This window comes from Arvicola amphibius, chromosome 11 (genome assembly GCF_903992535.2).
Source record: "Arvicola amphibius chromosome 11, mArvAmp1.2, whole genome shotgun sequence".
Classification (NCBI taxonomy): Eukaryota; Metazoa; Chordata; class Mammalia; order Rodentia; family Cricetidae; genus Arvicola; species Arvicola amphibius.
In genome coordinates, this window is record NC_052057.2 from 1108823 (window position 1) to 1127446 (window position 18624).

Here is an 18624-nt window from a genome sequence, read left to right on the forward strand (position 1 = left end):
CTTTTGGTTGATGCATCTTAAGTAATTGCATATATTTCCCATTAATTTTACTGCCTTCCATTTACCTTTGAATAGAAGCCAGTATGGAGAAACTATTAGGAAAGTCTTTTTGTGGCTTTTCTCAAGTAAGTGCTAGCAGAAAAGCTACTATATTTTGATAGTGAGATGTTGGAAAATGATACATTTACTGTTTAGAAATACCACAAGTGAGCCATGCCTCTTCAATCCAGACGTTCAGACATTCAGCTGTGTCTTGCTGGCTCACTCTGTGCCCATTATATTTTATTTACATGGATGGAATTAAATGTGACATGTTGCCATGTTGCATCAACCCTGAAGTTCCTTAAATATGAGGTCTGATTAAACTCTGAAAACAAAGATGCTGCTCAATATCATAAATGGACATTTGTGTAGTTTTAGCCTAAAGTTACTTTGAGGAAAGAAATGTAAGAAAAACAAGACAAGAAAACCCGTGAGGAGTACCTAACTCTAACTTGGCTGTTGAAACCAAAACCAAGTCAACTTTGATGAAAGTTAGTAGCTTCTTAAAGTTGGGCCCTCCTTGTCATCATCGGCAATAATGTAGCTAGATAAGTCTCCTGGGAGGTAGACATTCTAGTATGCATTTCACCAAAATGCCGGTCACCTGGTCCTGAAATTCCGAGTTTTATCTCTTGGCTGGTTAAGGACATGCGCGGATACTCTGAGCATTACGCTGTGCTGCTTGCTCAGAGGCTCTTGGGTGCTGGGAAGAGAGCTAGCTTAGCACGATGCCTGGAATTTCCAAGAGGTCTTTGGACAACATCTACCGATGGTTTTCCCTCACTCATACGTGATCTGTGCCCGGCTTCGCTCTGACTTTTGGTGACGCTTTAGTAGTTCTAAGATTGTGTGGCCGTTTTCTGTGACCTAAAACCACGCGCCATTTGTTTTAATGGTTAAAGAAAGAAATGGAAAGTTAGATTAAAGCCGCAGTTGCAGCTTTGCGGCTGTGGGATTTTCCTTAGCAGGTTCTGTAAGCTTCAGGATTTTCATCTGTTCTTTTCCATTGGCACATGTAATGAATACTAAGATGTTTGAAAGTGTTGGGCCTGTTCTTCAGGCTGGGAAGCTGGAGCAAGGAGCAGAGCAAGTAAAATGTGTCTGTTCTTGGGCCGGCTTCCTGCTTGGGCGCACCGTCGTCTGGCAATATACATAGTCCACCTGGTAGTTGGCAACATGGCTGGAGACAAAAATTAGCCAGAGTCAGGGCAGAGCATACCACGACCGGAAGGCATTTATGTGGGGCAGGCAGGAAAGGCCTCGGCGATGAGGTCACATATGGACAGAAACACGAAGAGGAATGGTGTGGGACATCTGGGGACAGACAGTCAGGCAACAGCATGTATGGCCGGTGCAGCTTATTGTCTGAGCCAAGAACAACCTTGGCACACGAGGAGGCCAGTATGGCTGGCGTAGACTGACGGGGGCGGGGCATGCGGGGTGGGAGGAAACCGTCTCGAGGGTTGCTTAGAAAATCGGGTGAAGTAACACTTTAAACATGTACTTTGTATACTTAAAAGGAATAAAACACCATAGCAAGTGAGGTCTAAGAATGTAAGAAAATGTAATACCATAAAATTTATTAATGACATTATCTTATTTATTATAAATAGAAAAATTGATTATTTTTACAGTAGAGGCATTTGATAAAATTCAACATTACTGATTTTGTTTTTAAAAAAGACCTGAAAACATAATAAGAAAATATCCCAGGAATGTAAGTTATGTTCATTTTAACCCCTAAACCTTTTCAAACTCATAAAGAAGTATGAAAACGTTGCTATTAAGTTCAGGACCATATAAGGATAATCCAGTGTCTTCGCCATTTGCCAGCAGTATTTTAGAATCACAAGCGAATGTTTCTGAACAAGAAAAAAAAATCAGAAAGGCATAAAACTAGAAAAAAAGATAAATAATTGCTGTTGGAAAATAATGGGATATAAAATCATAACAGAATCAAGTAAAAAAAACTAATTATAAAGAAAAAGAGCTTCTTCTTTTTTTTTTGTTTTTGTTTTTTTTTTTTTGTTTTTTTTTTTTTTTTTTTTTTTTTTTTTTTTTTGTTTTTCGAGACAGGGTTTCCCTGTAGTTTCTAGAGCCTGTCCTGGAGCTAGCTCTTGTAGACCAGGCTGGCCTCGAACTCAGAGGTCTGCCTGCCTCTGCCTCCCGAGTGCTGGGATTAAAGGCGTGCGCCATCACCGCCCGGCGAAAAAGAGCTTCTTAACTTCAGGAAAACACCAAATGGCCAATGGAGTGCCCAGAGGACTGGGGGGCCCCGGATTGGGAGGCTGCAGCTGCTTCAACAGGGATTTGGCAGTGGTCTTAGGGGCCACAGTTTGGGTCCAGACCACAGGACTCAGGTAGGTATCCCTGGAGGAGATCTGCCTGTTCTCTCTGCCCATCAAGGAATCCAACATTATTGACTTTTTACTGGGCATATCCCTACAGGATGAGGTTCTAAAGATCCTGCCAGTGCAGAAGCAGACTCAGGCTGGCCAGAGGTTCCAGGTTCAAGGCTTTTGTTGCTATTGGGGACTACAGTGGTCATGTTAGTTTGGTGTTAAGTGCTCCAAGGAGGTAGCCACTGCCATCGGAGAGACCATCATCTTGGCTAAGCTTTCCATTGTCCCTGTGTGGAGAGGCTACTAGGGGAACAAGATTGGCAAGTCCCACACTGTTCCATGCAAAGTGACAGGCCACTGTGGCTCTGTGTTGGTCTGATCCCTGCCCCCAGAGGCACTGGCATAGTCTCTGCTCCTGCTGCTGGTATTGATGATTCCTCCACATCAGCCAGGCTGGGCAACTTTGCAAAGGTCACATTTGATGCCATCTCCAAGAGCTTCAGCAGTTGCCTGACCCCTGACCCCTGGCCTCTGGAAAGAGGTCTCCTCGTCAGGAAGTCACTGGCCATCTGTGAAAACGTGCACCAGGCTCTGTTCACAGGACCCAGACTCCAGCTGTGGCCACCACATAAGGGTTTTTATGCAAGAAAAATAAAGTGAATTAAATCTGAAAAAAGTAAGATAATAAAAGTACCCTGCTGGCAAATGTGTCAACACTCATAACTTCTAAATGTACTAACAATAGCCAGTTAGAAGATTGAAGAAATACAATCCATTATCATTAAAACGAATAAAGCGCTCAAGATTAAACTTAAGGGGACCATTGAGATGCCCGCCCCCCCCCCCAGGTTAGGGTGCCTGCCCTGGAAACCTGTCCACCTGAGTTCGATATCTGGAACCCACATAAGGAAGAAGAAAGCCGACTCCACAAAGTTGTCTTCTGACCTCCACACATATGTTGTGGTATGTGCAGTCATATAGACACGTACACACCCATTAAAAATTAAAGAGTAAGCAAGCAATATGTATGCTTACATGAAGGCTATGGTAATGCACCTGAGAGTTGCACAGAGCTGTGAAAAGTTAAAAAAGTTGTCATATTCTTGGTTATGAAGATGGTAGTTTTCCTTAAGAAGCTATGTGTTTCGTGTTAGTTTAATAAAAACAAAACAAAACAAAAAACCAAAATCAACCAAAAAGAAAAAAAAACAACAAGAAGGTTTACTTGGGGTGTCTGACATCTGATTCTATGTTCACTTGGGGAAATAAGCACAAATAACTAGAACAGTCTGAGTGACCAGAATATAGCTTTCGGGTTATAATATCAGAAATGTTGATATGCTTTATCTGACATGGGATAAAGGTGGTGTGGCAAATTTTTGAGAGAATGATGTTCTGGTAAATAAATGGAAGTAGGATTATCATGCTATATGGTCTGGGGAAAAATTAGTGTTTGGAACAGTAACCTCAAACATGAAGCCCAAATCGATCTATATTCAATAGAAAATTGAAAAATTAACTAAGTTTGAGAAGAAGATTGGGAACTTATTTTATAATCTTAGAGGATATGTGGTATTTTCATAAAACTGAGACATGGAAGAGGTTTGTAACTGATTATTGTTATAAAACCTAGCATAATACACTGAACCAGTTCTGCAGTTTCTATCTGAAAAGCTGGAGATAATATTTGCTTTCCATTTCTTATCTGAAGGAACCAGTTTTAGTAATAAAGAGCTCCTACAGGTGCATAGGAAAAGCACAAAAGTCTGGTGGGAAATTGGACAAAGGACACAAAAGTCGTTTACAGGAAGGGAAACGAGTTTCAAACACATGGAGGGATAAATAACTTTACTCATTCTAGGAGATGTGCATGTCAGACTTTTATGGAGGAACTACTCATTGGAGTTAGATGAACAGTCATTAAAGTTTTATAATATTTTCAGAGAGAATGAAAGTGCAAGCCAGCAGCATCTCTTTAGTGGTCAGTTTGACAAATTTCACAATATGAAAAGAACCATGCTCGTTTGACCAGGGGCTTCCATTTTAGAAATTCATTCTTGATACAAGTTGTCCTAGATATGCCTACATTAATATAGTCTGTCAAAAATCATTCACATATTTCTATATTACATGCATGAGAAAATGATTTATATAAGAAGATACACATTATAGTAGTGTTGACAGTCACTAAAGATTGGAAAGAACTCAAGTGTTCAACTGTGGGATACTCAGAAAATTCATTATATTATGGATGAACATTAGAAAATGCAGAATCACAAAATACCACTGAATATCTTTAGCTAGTAACTTGTAAGCACTGCTAATACATGCTGTTTGGTGAAAATGTGTATAGTATTTTTATTTGTGTAATAAGATTTGTTTGTTGGAGGCAAGGTCTCACTGTGAGCCAGGCTAACCAGAAAGCTGAATTAAGGTGTGTGCCATCATACCCAGGCCAGCCAAGATGGCTTTGTTTACATAAGGCCAGTTACAGCTTCTGGAGAGAATAATTACTAGTTGAAGACAGTCCTATTCTTGTTAGGGTAAAAAACATGGTTAGTTTTCATTTGCCTCACAAGTAGAAGAGGAAGATTGGAGTGAGAACCCACAAAAGTCTATTAAACAGTTTATTAAGGGGTGCAATAGAAAGATGAGCTCATGAATACAGAACAAAATAGATGCTGCCGCTGATCCAGCTGCTGCCACGGGCGATGAGGACCAGCCACAAAGGCTTCCTCCAGCGCCGACCAACCAAGAGAATCTGTGTGACTCTTCTCCATTTTATCCAGTCGCATCTTCAGATAAAACCATGCCCATGGCAAGTTACTACAAATGTCATTGACTAAATGAATGGAGTTCCCACAACATTTCTTCTTTTTTCTAATTAATAGGTTCTAATCCTGACATAAACTATATACAATAAGAACTATCAAGTATTGTCCAGAAGAAAAAAAAGGTAATAACATAAACCAAAATGAAACTACAACCAACAAGAACAACATCAAGCAAGAAACACATTCTAAATGTCCAAACCATAGGTAATACTCTAGTAAGTGCCCTATCCTGAAGAGTCTAAGCCTTGTACCTACTAGGCCCTTAGCTAAGATATGGGAGGATCGTAACTGTAACTATCTAGTCTTCAACCCCATCAAACACCTGAGAAGGAAGGTAATATTACCTGAGTAAGCAGGAAGTGCAAGCAAGCAACTTCCAAAAGATGTCAGAAATGACAGAAACAGCTGGCTGCCTGGACAGTCACCCAGTGTTTCTCTGTAACATTGGGACACCCAACTTTGCCTATAGGCCTAGAATATCTGACATACCATTTTCAGAAGCAGAAAAATTGGAAAGGCTATCCTATCCTGTCGTGGCAGGGTTCAGCAGTTGCTTTTCCTTGTATCCTGCTTGTCTGGATTGGACGGCATGCTTACTGTCAGAAGTGGAGGCAAGGGCAGTTTTTTGTCCAATAGGCCAGTTTTGCTGAGAAGAAAACAGCTCCATATGGAGTGTCTTCAGTGCACATCATTCTCAGGAGTATATTGGTGCTGCTAGGAGCAGTTATATCTCACATCAACAGAATTCTAAGTTATTAAAACATTTAAATGCCATATTCTGTAGGTCTTTGAAGTGTTTGAAGGTTTCCTATCTATATGGAATACATCTTTGTGCATTTAGAAGACTTGACCAATATGGATGATTATTAACCTGTAATTTTAATAACCTATATAGTTTATAGACTAAAGCTTCACATTATAAAAATAAGTGATCTGTAACAGATACACAGTATAAGGAAAATGACCTCAAAATTGTGACAATATACAAAAATGTCTTAATCAGAGGTAGAAATGTGTAGTACAATATGGCAAAAATATCCTTAATTTGCATCAATATGCAAAATATCCTAAGCAGAAGTAGAACCATGCATACAGTATGACAAAAATAATCTAACAATGTACAAAAATATTTTAAACAGGGATTGCTGGTCATGGGAGGAGGGAAAGGAACTCGACAGGTTGATTGCAGAGGAATCCTGACCTTGTCAGGAGGTAGCATCAGCATGGTAGGTCAAAGATCCCAACCATCTTTGGCATTTCCCATCTGCTTACATCTGAATGTTTGAACAGGCCACTTAGCCGCCCCAGCTTCAGCTTTATCATGGGTAAATTCAGGGACTGCATTTTGGAGACCACTGTGGACTGTATTTAAGACTTGAGGGTATCATTCGGCATTGAATGGAGTCAGTGAAGATTGTGCGTCTGTGTAGGTTTCCGCCCATGAATATCATCTGTCACCTGCCCCAGTGCAGCCATTCTAGGGAAAGAAATTATTCAATAATTAGCTCATAGTCAGCTTCAGGTAATGGGAACTTGTTGATTTTTTTTTTTGACTGTTTTCTCTGTGTTGGTTTCTTAATCACCCTTTGGGAAAGCACATGTTTCTGTCACAGGTCTCTTGAGACAGTGCTGCAGATGAACCCATCTGAGTAAACACCCTGTCCAGTTTCTTTCAAAATGTGTGAAGTGGGTTAACCAGCACTGGTGTTCACTTGACAATTTTCTTGTCTTTTTGTGAGTCCTGCCTATCAGCAGAATCCTAAACAGCACGGTTGAGGTCTCAATTCACGGGATTTACGCCATCTGGAAATGAGCTTTAAATTTTGTTCCTGTGTTGAAATTAGGGGTGTGACATAGCTATTACAAGGGATGCTGTGAGCCTGAATTTGATTCTGTTATGTGGATGCAGGATGCTTTGTTAGAGGGAAAGTGCTTGCCTGGGGAGAGATCTGAGTGTGACCGAACTGTTAACTGCCCTCTTCCTCCCTTTCCGAGCAGGAGACATATTTTGGTTTTCAATGAGATGACAAGCGAGAGACTTATCAAGACTCGGTGAATTTTAAGAGTCTTTTTTCAGTTTCCTCAAGTCCCATTTAACCTTGCTTCTGATATCATTCTGTGCATTACCGTCAGAAGACCAGCTGCCTTTGAAGTCGGGAAGCCCTGCTACCGGCAGAGTCACGATGGTAAAATATAAGCAGCCTTTCAATAGAGTCCTTGCTGATCCACAGCAACGCCTTATTATGTGCGTAAAAGCAACATGCATGGGGCGGATATATGATAATGGACCTGAGAGGAAGAATTGGTCTCATGAATTAGGGATGCCCTTTCATAATTCATGAGCTGCAGGCTGAGGAAAGACTTGAAATCACCTGGAAGCAATCTGTAATTTAAGAGGCAGCCGAAGAGCCTGTGTTTCTCCAGTACGTGGTGATGATAAAATTGTTTGTGTGGGATTGTGGAGGGAATTACTTGTTACTACCAAAACTTCTCACCATTGAATGCCCTGAGATTGGATCATGAGGTGTTGCTGTCCTGGGTACTTAGTAAGAGATTGGTTGATTTAAGTGAAGAAGGTGGGTTAGGGTTTATTTCTTTGCCCATGAAACATCTGTTCACTCCAGTCTTCACACAGGGGTGTTACTGGTTACTACCAGAGTGTGTCCAGATTTGAAGATTAAAGTCATGTTAATCCCCCTTTCCTTTTGTTGTAACCAAAGTTATTACATTTCAGACTTTGAAACTACCTGCGTATAAGTCAAACACACAATCTCTTCTAGTAAGTTCTACGAAATCATTTTTTTTTTATATTGGACTACTGCAGAACATTTGTGACATCAATGAGTGGTTTATCATCTATGTCTTTGAAAATCCTTAGTCTATAGAGTTATGGAAAAGGATGCATGTGTTCTCTGACTTGAATTCTTACCTTAACCTGTCTAGAGATGGGAAATATTATAGTCAGTACTAAGAAAGAGTTACTTCCTCCCCCTACCTTGTTCATTAGTAGCTGTGGCCATATGTAACGACAGCCCAATACCTATCTTGAGCTGCCTGCCTGCTTGCTTTTTTGCCTTTTTTCCTTCTTTCCTTCCTCCCCTACTTCCTCCTTCCCCCTTCCTTCCGTCTCCTTCCCTCTTGTGTAGCCCAGGCTAACTTTCCAGTCCTGAGCCTCCTGCCTCGGCCTCACGAGTTCTGAAATTAAAGGTGTATGCCATCAGGAGAGAAGCTTCTTTCTCTATAGTATAAATGACATTTACTCATCTTATTATAAACTCAGAAGAGTATTAATAGCTGAAAGAATGATGTGAAATGAATTATTGTAGTAAAAAATTTAGTTGACTGTTTCTTTGTCACTGGACATTTAAATGTTTTCCATTATTAAAATTGCAGTACTTTCTATTTTCTTAAATTTTTTCCCTTGTACATTTTCTCCAGATTTTCATGCATTGTGATGTTGAGTAACAGTTTGTGATTTTACCTGGTATTTACACTGGCCTTTGCCTTTCATGCCTCTAAGCATTAGGGGTTTGTCATTTTCGATATTCTTATTTCTGTCTGTAGACCTCCATTTATTCTGTTGTACAGCAGGGGTAGTCATGTGTCTGTTGTAAAACTCATCTTTCTGTTAGGCCCAATGGTAGGAAACACATGTCTAAGAACAAGGTAGACTTTGGGCAGGGGAGAGCAAAAAATAAACTTTTAGTTTTTCATATCTAAATAAGTACTAGGGGACATTTATTAGGGTTTCTTCCTTGAGTGTGGCCCTGTCATGTCTAGGAAATAACATTTTACAGTGCTTCCCTACATCCTCAGGCACTCACAGTCTCTTCACATCCTCTTCCAAGATGTTCCCCGAGGCTCGGATGGGGGTGATACACATATCTCGATTAGGGTGAAGCACTCAGCAGTTATCCTCAGCTGTTTTGCAGTTATGAGTCTCCACATTAACCATTTACCACTACAAAAATAAGCTGCTTTGACCTACAGATGTTGTAATGGTTAATCTTAGTTATCAACTTGGTCTAGAAACATCTGAGAGATATCTCTGGGCTTGCTTGTGGGCATTCTTTGGGCAGGATTAATTGAAATGGAAGACCCACCCACTGTGGACAGCATCCTTACTTGGGCTGGAGTTTCTAGAGTCTCTGAAGAGAGTCAGCTGAGCTGAAGTAATCATTGCTTTCTGCTGCTCAGCTATGGATGCAGTGTGACTAGTTGGCCCCTTGATGCTGCTCTGTCTCTTCCTTGCCGCGATAGACTGGGTCCTGGAACTCTGAGCCAAAATAAACTCTTCTTCCCTATGTTACTTTTGTCAGGGTGTATTATTATAGCAACACAGAAAGTAAGAAAGACAGATATAAACATACACATCTGAAGACCATTGACGTGTCCCTTTAGTAAAACAATAGGCTGTTCCCCTACTAAACTTGTTACCTCCCCAGTCATTGGCTTTTGTCTGGGTTTACAGTACCAGGCATGATCTTCCTACTATAGAGTGGGCCTCTAATCCAATTAGAAAGCAGATGGTTAACCTCAGACTGTTACACCATTATTGTTACGCTGGGCACATCTTATTGGCAGGCCAGTATTGTAGTACCTAGGATCTTCCACAGGGTAAGACTACCGATTTTACCTCAGTGGTCTACACAGCGTCTCCTGGCTCTATGAAAGATAGCCAGCGTGGGACGGCGGGGGGGGGGGGAGGGGGAGGAGCTTGCAACTCAGTTCCAGCTTAACTTTCCCATGCCCCACAATCAAAGTGTATGGTGTCTTCAGTAATAGGGTCTTCCCATCTAGTTCAGGTGGGCCACCAAGAATAATGGCAATGTCTCTGAGACTTGCTCATGTTATTTATGATAAAGACAAATGTGATCTGAGGATAATTTACCCAGTATATAAAGGGGAGAAATGTAGATTGGGATTTGTAGTTTATTAGTGTTGCTGAGGCATTATTCATTTCTTTTTGCAGATTTTGAGTCTTCTGGAGATTTCCTGACAGAACCAAATGTTAGAAACATCCTTTGCATTCCTCTGGAAGGTGAAGTGAGCACACACAACCCAAGAGTGTGCAGTGAAGACAGCACTCACAGGTAATGTCCTCACTGTGCTCTTAGTTTGTGTCAGTCGGGAGTCACCTGGGAGAAGGGAGCCTCAACCAAGGAATTGCTTTAATAAAACCAGACTGGCCTGGGGGGCATTTTCGTGATTGTTTGATGTGACAAGGTCCAGCCTACTGTGGGTGGTGCCATCCCTCATAGGTGATCCTCCATTGTATGTATGTATTCATATGTATAGATACATACACATATACATACATACATACAAAACAAACCATGGAATAGACCAGTAGGTAATGTTTTCTGTGGTTCCTGCCTGAGCTTCCCTCAATTGATGGATTATAAACTATGAGATGAAATAAAACCTCTCCTCCCCAAGAGACTTTTTGGTCATGGTTTTTTATCATAACAGCAGAAAGCAAACTATGATATTCATGTATTACTATTGGTATATATCTAGTAATATTCAACAAACCATTTTTAAAATCAAGTCTACTTGAACATCTGCATATCTAACTGAACATTTTCTTATTCAAAAATGAGTTTTGGAGAATTTATATTCAATTTTCTACTCAAAAGTACTTACAAAGCATTCTTTTTGAAATTGTCTCCCAGACCCCCCCTCCCCAGTGGCATTGGTTTAAGTATCCCGTTTTCTGAGGGGGAGGAGGGGCACCTGTCAGCACTGTGGCATTGTATTCGAGAGAGTGGGATGATAAGAGGAAACACTTTCTTTGACCGAAACTAAAAAGAAGAAATAATATAACGTAGCTACTCTTTCCTCTTTGTTGTCTCTGTGTGTGGTTGACTCCTAAGAAGGGAGTGTGTCTTTAAACAAGATGGTATTGCTAAAGTCAGTGGTTAGACTTTGTAGTTTATAGAGAAACATTATTTATTTGGCTTATAAATATTGTTGTTCCTTCTTATTAAGATCAATCAATCTGTCATGATTCTAGGAATGTTCATGTACTAATCAGGTTAAACAAGTGATACCCAAACTCTCTTGCACTGTGTGCCTCTCAGGCTTTTTAATTTGCCTCTTATAAATGACTCCCTGCAGGTGTTTTGGAATGTTTCTCCAAGTGTTATCAGAGTGCTTGTTAAAATACACATTAAAAGTTTCAAATTACAGGGCTGGGGTGCAGCGAAGAACATGCTTAGCATGAATGAGGCCCTGGTTCAATCCTTCACACGCTCAACAATTCAGATTGCTAGCTTCCTGTCACGTCAGTATCAGAACGGTACAGGACAGGGCTGGGAGTCTGCCTTTTATGATTGTCACCAAAGATTGGCACCCTTTGAAGAAGAAAACCAAACTTCTACTCAGTATTTGTATGTATGTCTGCATATGTTTGTGAGTATATATACATGTATGTACACCCAGGCATGCATATACCCACACACATCTGTAGTTACTTACTTGCTTTTTGTTTGGAATGCAGTAATTTGTTCTACTATTTTGACAAAGAATTGTATTTCCAAGTAGCTTATAAGATCAAATAGGGTAAAATTGAATAAAATATTGAGATTTTATAGCTACATTTGGAAGGGGTATGTGTTTCCTCAGATGTGAATGGTTAAGTCTAGTTTTCCTCATCTAGATGCCACACACTAAGTTGTATTCGCATCTGCTTTTCAAATGTCCTAGTAAATCGAGGGCAAAGAATAACAGGGAGCCAGCAGAGGCCCCAGGAATCACGCTGCCTCGATCCCGCACTGAGCATCCAGAGCAGGCTTTCTCAGGAGCATCCTGCTGAGGGTTGTGCTATGCTTATTTCTTTCTGTTGCCCTGAGATCTTGGGGATGCTTCAAACCCTGCAAATGAAAGGAACCACTAGCATGAAATGAAGTGGCCACTTTGATGGGAGGCTATTGTCATTACAACTCCTGTAACTCTAGGTCCCATTATCCTCTGATGTTTTAGGAAGCACTAGTCTGGGGCCAACGTGGATTCAGCATTGTCGTGGGAAAAGATGGCTACTAAGGAATCCTGCCAAAGCTCTGTGGCCATCTCCAGCTGTTCACCTGTGTAGAAGTTGTTTGACTGGTTCTTGCCTCTTAGCGTCAGTGGGTAGTGTTTGTTGAAAGAATAATTCTTGAATAATTCTTAACAGTGTTTTGTTTTGTTTTTTAACAGTCACACCCTAAATATTGTACTGTTTAAAATGAAGTGTTTTGTTTGTTTGTGTTTTGTTTTTTTGTTTTTGTTTTGTCAAGGGCAGGAGGGAGGGGCAAAGAGAAATGAGATCAAATATTCTACCACATATACATACATAAGGCTGACGTCTGAGTGGGGAGACTAAAGTCAGAGGGAGCAGTGTGGTGTGTGTGTGTGTGTGTGTGTGTGTGTGTGTGTGTGTGTGGTGTGTGGGGTAGGAGTGACTTGGGTATTGAGGGCTCTAACATTCAGGTCTACAGATGCCCTGGGAGGAAAAGATAACAGACACTAAGGGAGCACGGCAGGAGCCACAGAGGTAAATGGGTTTGAAAATGGACTTTCAAGCCTCTGAGGCAGTGTGGCACAGAGCGCGCATGATCGTCCCAAGGAGATGCTGTCGGCGGAATTCTTCTGTTGTGAATTCTGGGTGTTCTCAGAACAGTAAGACAAATAGCAGCAGACAGAGGCAGTTACAGATATTCCGAGCTGTTGAGAGAGAATCGTATATTTGAATATACTGTTTCAGGGTTAAGAGCGGTCGACATAAGGTGGTAGCGGTTACAGCAGCACGAGTGCAGCCTCGGTGGGGATGCTGGGAATGAGTCCCGTGGAGAGGCCTGGTGATGAAGATTCCTCTGTGGCCTCGCAGGCACCGCAGGTCCTGTGTGGAACCAGCGGGAGGCCCTTTTAAAAGATCGTTTTGAACACAAATCTGTCCTCAAGAGTTGTTTGGGACCAGGTTTTCTAAGTGAATAACACTAAAGGGGTCTTCCCAAATGAGTTATGGTTGGGCAGACAAATAGCTACATAAATACTGAAAGTCAAAAGTTTCAATTTTTTTATTTGTATATGCCTTTTCATAATCTCGCAGTTTTGACAGTTCATGGCTTTTGTAATTTCATTCCATTGTAGTTCGGTTGGTTTCCAGCCTTTTTATGTCTCCTCTAATAGACTTGAATGGTTTAGGATATTTATGTTTGATCACATGTCCTGTTACTATTCTGCTCTGTGTTTGTTTGAGACACTGTTTTACTCAGTAGCTCAGGGAAGCCTTGAACTCATGGAAGTCCTCTTGCGTCAGCCTCCCAGGTACTGGGATTGCAGGTGTGGCTACCGTGCATGGTGTTTGAAACACTTTATTTTTGTGTGTGTGTGTGTTTAAGTGGTCAGAGCACACTCAGAAAATGACTCTAACAAACAACTGCACAAGAGGAGCTCTCTCAGTGTGGACCTCAGACCAGCCCAGTCAGTCATCCTTACCGGGAATTTGTTAAAAATGCGTGCGTTCGGTTTAAATCAGAAACCTCTGAGGCAGAACCCCGAAGTTTGTGTTTAAGAAGCTGCCCTGTAAATTTCCGGGCCAGTTGTAGCCTGACAACTCCTCCAGATGGTTATGGCTACTGTTGAAGCCACTCTTGTTCCATTGCCCATGGTACCTGAGCAGGTAGATTAGGTGTTCTTACCCTTTCTGAGCTTGTTCGCAAACTTAACGAAATCACCCCTCTAACACAAACAACACATCAAAACCAGCAAACAAAATAAAAACAGGAACTAACCCTCACACGGCCTCAGGGTCAATAACCTCTGACCGCAAGCTCTGCCAGCCATTTGGCTGGTTTTAGATGACCCAGTTATCTGCAGTTCAGTCAGCTCTCCAAAATAGTTCTCATAGCTGTGGTCCAGAGGAGATGAATATCTACCCTTCTTCTCCAGCTCCAAAGCCAGAGTGGTTTTAATGGCTTCTTTGGGCTTGGTAACCAAAACCTTGAGGCCAGAGTTTTCTTCGCAAACTGCAATTTGAATTATTTTTCATGAAAGCCAAATGTGTTCCGATTTCTACCCTTGAAAAGTCTGGATTTGATTTTTTTCCTTATCTATCTACCCAGCTTACTCTGTTTTTCTCTGAGACTCATCCTCTGTGGTAAGACAGATCACTACAAAAAGAACCTTTTAACTCTCATAAACTTAGGGTTTCCTAAGCAGTTGTGGGTGGTTCATACAACGACTGGGTTTAAACAGTGGTTCTAGGCTGCTCCTCACTGCCTCCGCTCTCTGTGTGGAGTCTTCACAACAGTTTCCTATGATTGATACTTCCTTCTTCTCAATATTATTCACCTCTTATTTCTTTAGTTTAGTACATCTTTAGAATCAATGTTTTCATGTCCTTCTCTTGACTTCAGTTCTTTCCCGCAGTCCATCCCTTGACTGGAGGGATTTTCCAAGTTGTTGTTCTCTCTCTCTCTCTCTCTCTCTCTCTCTCTCTCTCTCTCTTTCATTTGAGACAGGGTTTCTCTGTGTAGCCCTGTCTGTCCTGGAACTAGCTCTGTAGACTAGGCTGGCCTTGAACTAGGTCCTCCCTAGTTATGAAGGCTTTTTTTTTTTTTTTTAAATCTCAGTTGAAGTTTCCGCCTCCCAGATGACTATAGCTTGTGTCAAGGTGACATAAAACTAGCACAGGTGACCCTTCTCAATCCTGTTTGTCTGGTTGAGCCATTTGACTTCACCATTCTTAAAATGTGTTTGCCATCTCTGCATTCCATTGTGAGGATTCTAGATTGGGTATCTATTATCTCTCCTCTTAGTATTATAATTAATGGCTCTTCACATTCATACCCACCGTCTTTTTAAATAGTCACAGTGTTATTCTTTCTAGTACTAAATGTGATCTGAGCACTTTTTTTTTTTAAACCAGCCCCGATCTTATATATCAGTTACTCATCAGGTAGCCCCTTTTCAGAGTCTGCCTCATGGTTGAGAAAGCCCTACCAATTCTGGGGACTAGTATACTTCAGACAGTTAAGAACTCACCATAAGGCAGAAAGCTGCAAGGGAGTCAGTCACACCCTAGTGATACCTGATACTTTGAGAAGTAGAGAATTAAAAAGAAATGATGAATCTTGATTAGTCTTTGCCTATTTTAATCCTCAATTTCTCATTATGGTGAAGTCATAATAAAGAGATTCATTATCTAGTCTAGCTGAGAAAACATAGTTTATACTTTTTGTGGGTCCCCAGAAAAGGATGCTCCATTTCACTCCACTGTGATGCTATGTTTTGGCCTCTGTAGTCGACTTTGCCTCCCTGAAGTACATCACCCTCCCTTTCCTCCTTCTGAAGCTTTGCATGTATATTTCTGTTTTGTGGCTGCTCCTCTTTCAGGAGATTGCTACATAGCACTGCCTTTTGCTCAGGTTCCAAATTAAATTTCCCATCACTTGGGAAGGCTTCTCAGACCCTGTTGACTTCTTCACGTTTGGGTGAACTTTTCCTTCTGATGCGCTGCCAGAGGACCCCATTCTTTCCCCGTTCCTAGGACTTGTTCAACTTTGCTTTGTTGTCTAGTTGTGTCTTTTGGACTTGATGCTGGCCTTATTTATTCTGGTGTTTCTGTCACCCAGTACAGATGCTCAATAGGTATTGATTGTATGGAAGAGTCAGGGAATATTTAAATGAGCTAAATAATGACTTCCACTTACATATGCTTTTATCTTACTAAAATACCTAGTAGGTGATATGTAGGTTAGGATTAGGTTTGTCTTGAAGTAACCGTCAGAATCAATGACCAAACAAATTAAGGGACTGTTTTTCTTCTAAGTAAAATAAATATGGACCCAGACTCTCCATGGAGTCAAGCACTTCTTTGTCTGTCAGGCTCCACTGCCTCCAGCTCTCTGCTTTACTGTGCTTGGGTGTGATTCTTGTTTTCATACTGTGTTCTGGAGAGAGAGCAGAACTCTGGCTGGCTGTAGGTCCCACTTCTAGAAATAAATGCCAGTCTTCTGTCTTGGGACCCTCAAAGGCCGTTCAGGAGACCTGTCATGGTATCACTTGTAACTGCCAGAGGGACCAGGGCACTGAGATTTTGCCTGACCCTTTCTGCTTGTGATTTGATTGGTATTGTGTTAACAGGATTGAAAAGACTTGTTACATAGGTTAATATGAGTTCCTCTTAAGTGATCATAGGCAGCTTTAGTGAGTAATGTGTAGAGCTAACCTCCCCCCTTTTCCACTTGCTCCTCCCCCTTTCCTTTCCTCCCCTGTAGATGGAAGTTTCTGTTCTACCCAGCCCTGAAGCCATTCAGTCTCAAACACACAGAGGCTTATATTAATTATAAACTATTTGGTCTATTGTTGAGGCTAATTACTAACTAGTTTTTATAACTCAAATTAACCCATAATTCTTATCTATGTTTAGCCACATGGCTTGGTACCTTTTCTCAGTAAGGCATTCTCATCTTGCTTCCTCTGTGTCTGGCTTATAACAGTGTCTTTGCCTTTCCTCTTCCCAGAATTCTCCTAGTCTGGTTGCCTGGCCTATACTTCCTGTCTGGCTACTGGCCAATCAGCATTTCCCCTCCCACACCACAAGACAAGTTTCTATGTAGTTTTGGAGCTTGTCCTGGAACTAGCTCTAGTAGACCAGGCTGGCCTCGAACTCACAAAGAGCCACCTGCCTTTGCCTCCCCGTATGCTTGGATTAAAGGCTCACCCACCAACACTGCCCAGCAGGCCAATTAGCATTTTATTAAACCAATATGAATGTGCAAGAGCTTTGTCCCACAGCACCCCCTCCCTTTCTTCCCCTTCTCTCAGGTCTACCCCCTCTCCCTTCTGTGTGTCCTTCTTCCTTTCCTTTTGTAATACAAGGTATTGAACAGGCCTTTTTCTTGGTGGGCAAGCATTCTCCCATAGAGCCACACCTCTTCCTCTTTCAATGCCTACACACTATTTGTAATGATCAACTTTGGTAATTGGTATATCTATCATCTCAGACATTGTAATGGCTGTTCTTGATTGTCAGCCTGACTACATCTGGAATTAACTAAAGCCCAAGTGGCTGGGTATACCTGTGAAAGATTTTTTTCTCAGTTAAATAATTTGAAGTGGAAGATGCATTTTTAATCTGGATCTTTTGAGGTAGTTAGACACACCTTTAATCCAGATCTTTAGAGGTTTGAAGATCCGTCTTTAGCCTGGGCCACTCTTGTTGGCAGCCTATATAGAAGACATGGAAAAGGAAACTTTCTTTCTTTGCCTGCTTGCCCTTCCTCTGGCTGGCACATCCCTTCCTTTACTAGCATTAGAGCCTACTCCAGGATTCTGTCAGATACTGAAGACCAGCTGAGACATCCAGCCTTGTCAACTGAACAACTACTGGATTCTTGGACCTTTTCTTGGTAGACAGCCATTGCTGGAATAGCTGGACTACAGCCTGTAAGCCATTCTACTTTTAAAATCTTTTTAGATGTATTTTTACTATCTTACATGTATGAGTGTTTTGCTGCATGTATATCTGTGTACTGCATTCATGCTTGGTGCCTGAGGAGGTGGTGAACCTTCATATGGGTGCTGGGAATTGAACCCAAGCCCTCTGCAGCAACAAGAAGTACTCTTAACAATGAGCCAACTCTCAAGCTTCTATAAACCATTCTAATATATCCCCCCTCTTCATTGTATAGGCTCCGTTCCTCTAGAGAACCCTGACTAATACAGACTTGTATCATTTTATTAGGTTGAGAAAAAAACCTCTTGGCTATGTAGAAATAATTCAGCGAGTTGTTTGTCAGCCGTGGTTATCCCACTGTGCTACATATAGAACACATCCTCCCTCCTCTCCACCTCTTCCTTCATACCCTTTCAGGCTCTGGTAAATAATATTCTATTCTCTACTTCCCTGAGGTCACCTTTTAGTTTGGTCTTTAACCTCTCTATATACAATTAAGTATTTAGCTGTTTTATAAGCACATACAAAATCTAAATGATCACTCTTATCAATGATTTTCCCCCTAGGATTTTTCACTTGTTGATTTCATCATATACCTTCTCAAGGTTTTGTTGAAATGTTCCCTGGACCACTCTGGTAGAAGGGTATTGATAAAACACTAGCAAGAAGATTAGACAATAGATATTAAGAAATAAACCATCTATAGCCTCTCCCATTTATTCTTTTTTTTTTCTTTTTTCTTTTTTTGGTTTTTCGAGACAGGGTTTCTCTGCAGCTTTTTTAGAGCCTGTCCTAGAACTAGCTCTTGTAGACCAGGCTGGCCTCGAACTCACAGAGATCCGCCTGCCTCTGCCTCCCGAGTGCTGGGATTAAAGGCGTGCGCCACCACCGCCCGGCTCCCATTTATTCTTTATCTACAAAACCATCATAAAAAGTTAGAATACCAAACAAAATTATAGTCATC

At 41.3% G+C, this 18624-nt stretch overlaps 1 protein-coding gene across 3 annotated transcripts in view; it reads left to right on the plus strand.

The window, feature by feature from the left end:
* Fhip1a (FHF complex subunit HOOK interacting protein 1A) overlaps positions 1 to 18624 on the plus strand; it is a 208526-nt gene that overhangs the window by 54688 nt on the left and 135214 nt on the right. For all 3 annotated transcript variants that reach the window (XM_038348346.1, XM_038348344.1, XM_038348345.1), the window contains exon 2: positions 10191 to 10311. The gene's annotated coding sequence lies outside the window, so the exon portion shown is untranslated. The remainder of the gene's footprint in view (positions 1 to 10190; positions 10312 to 18624) is intronic.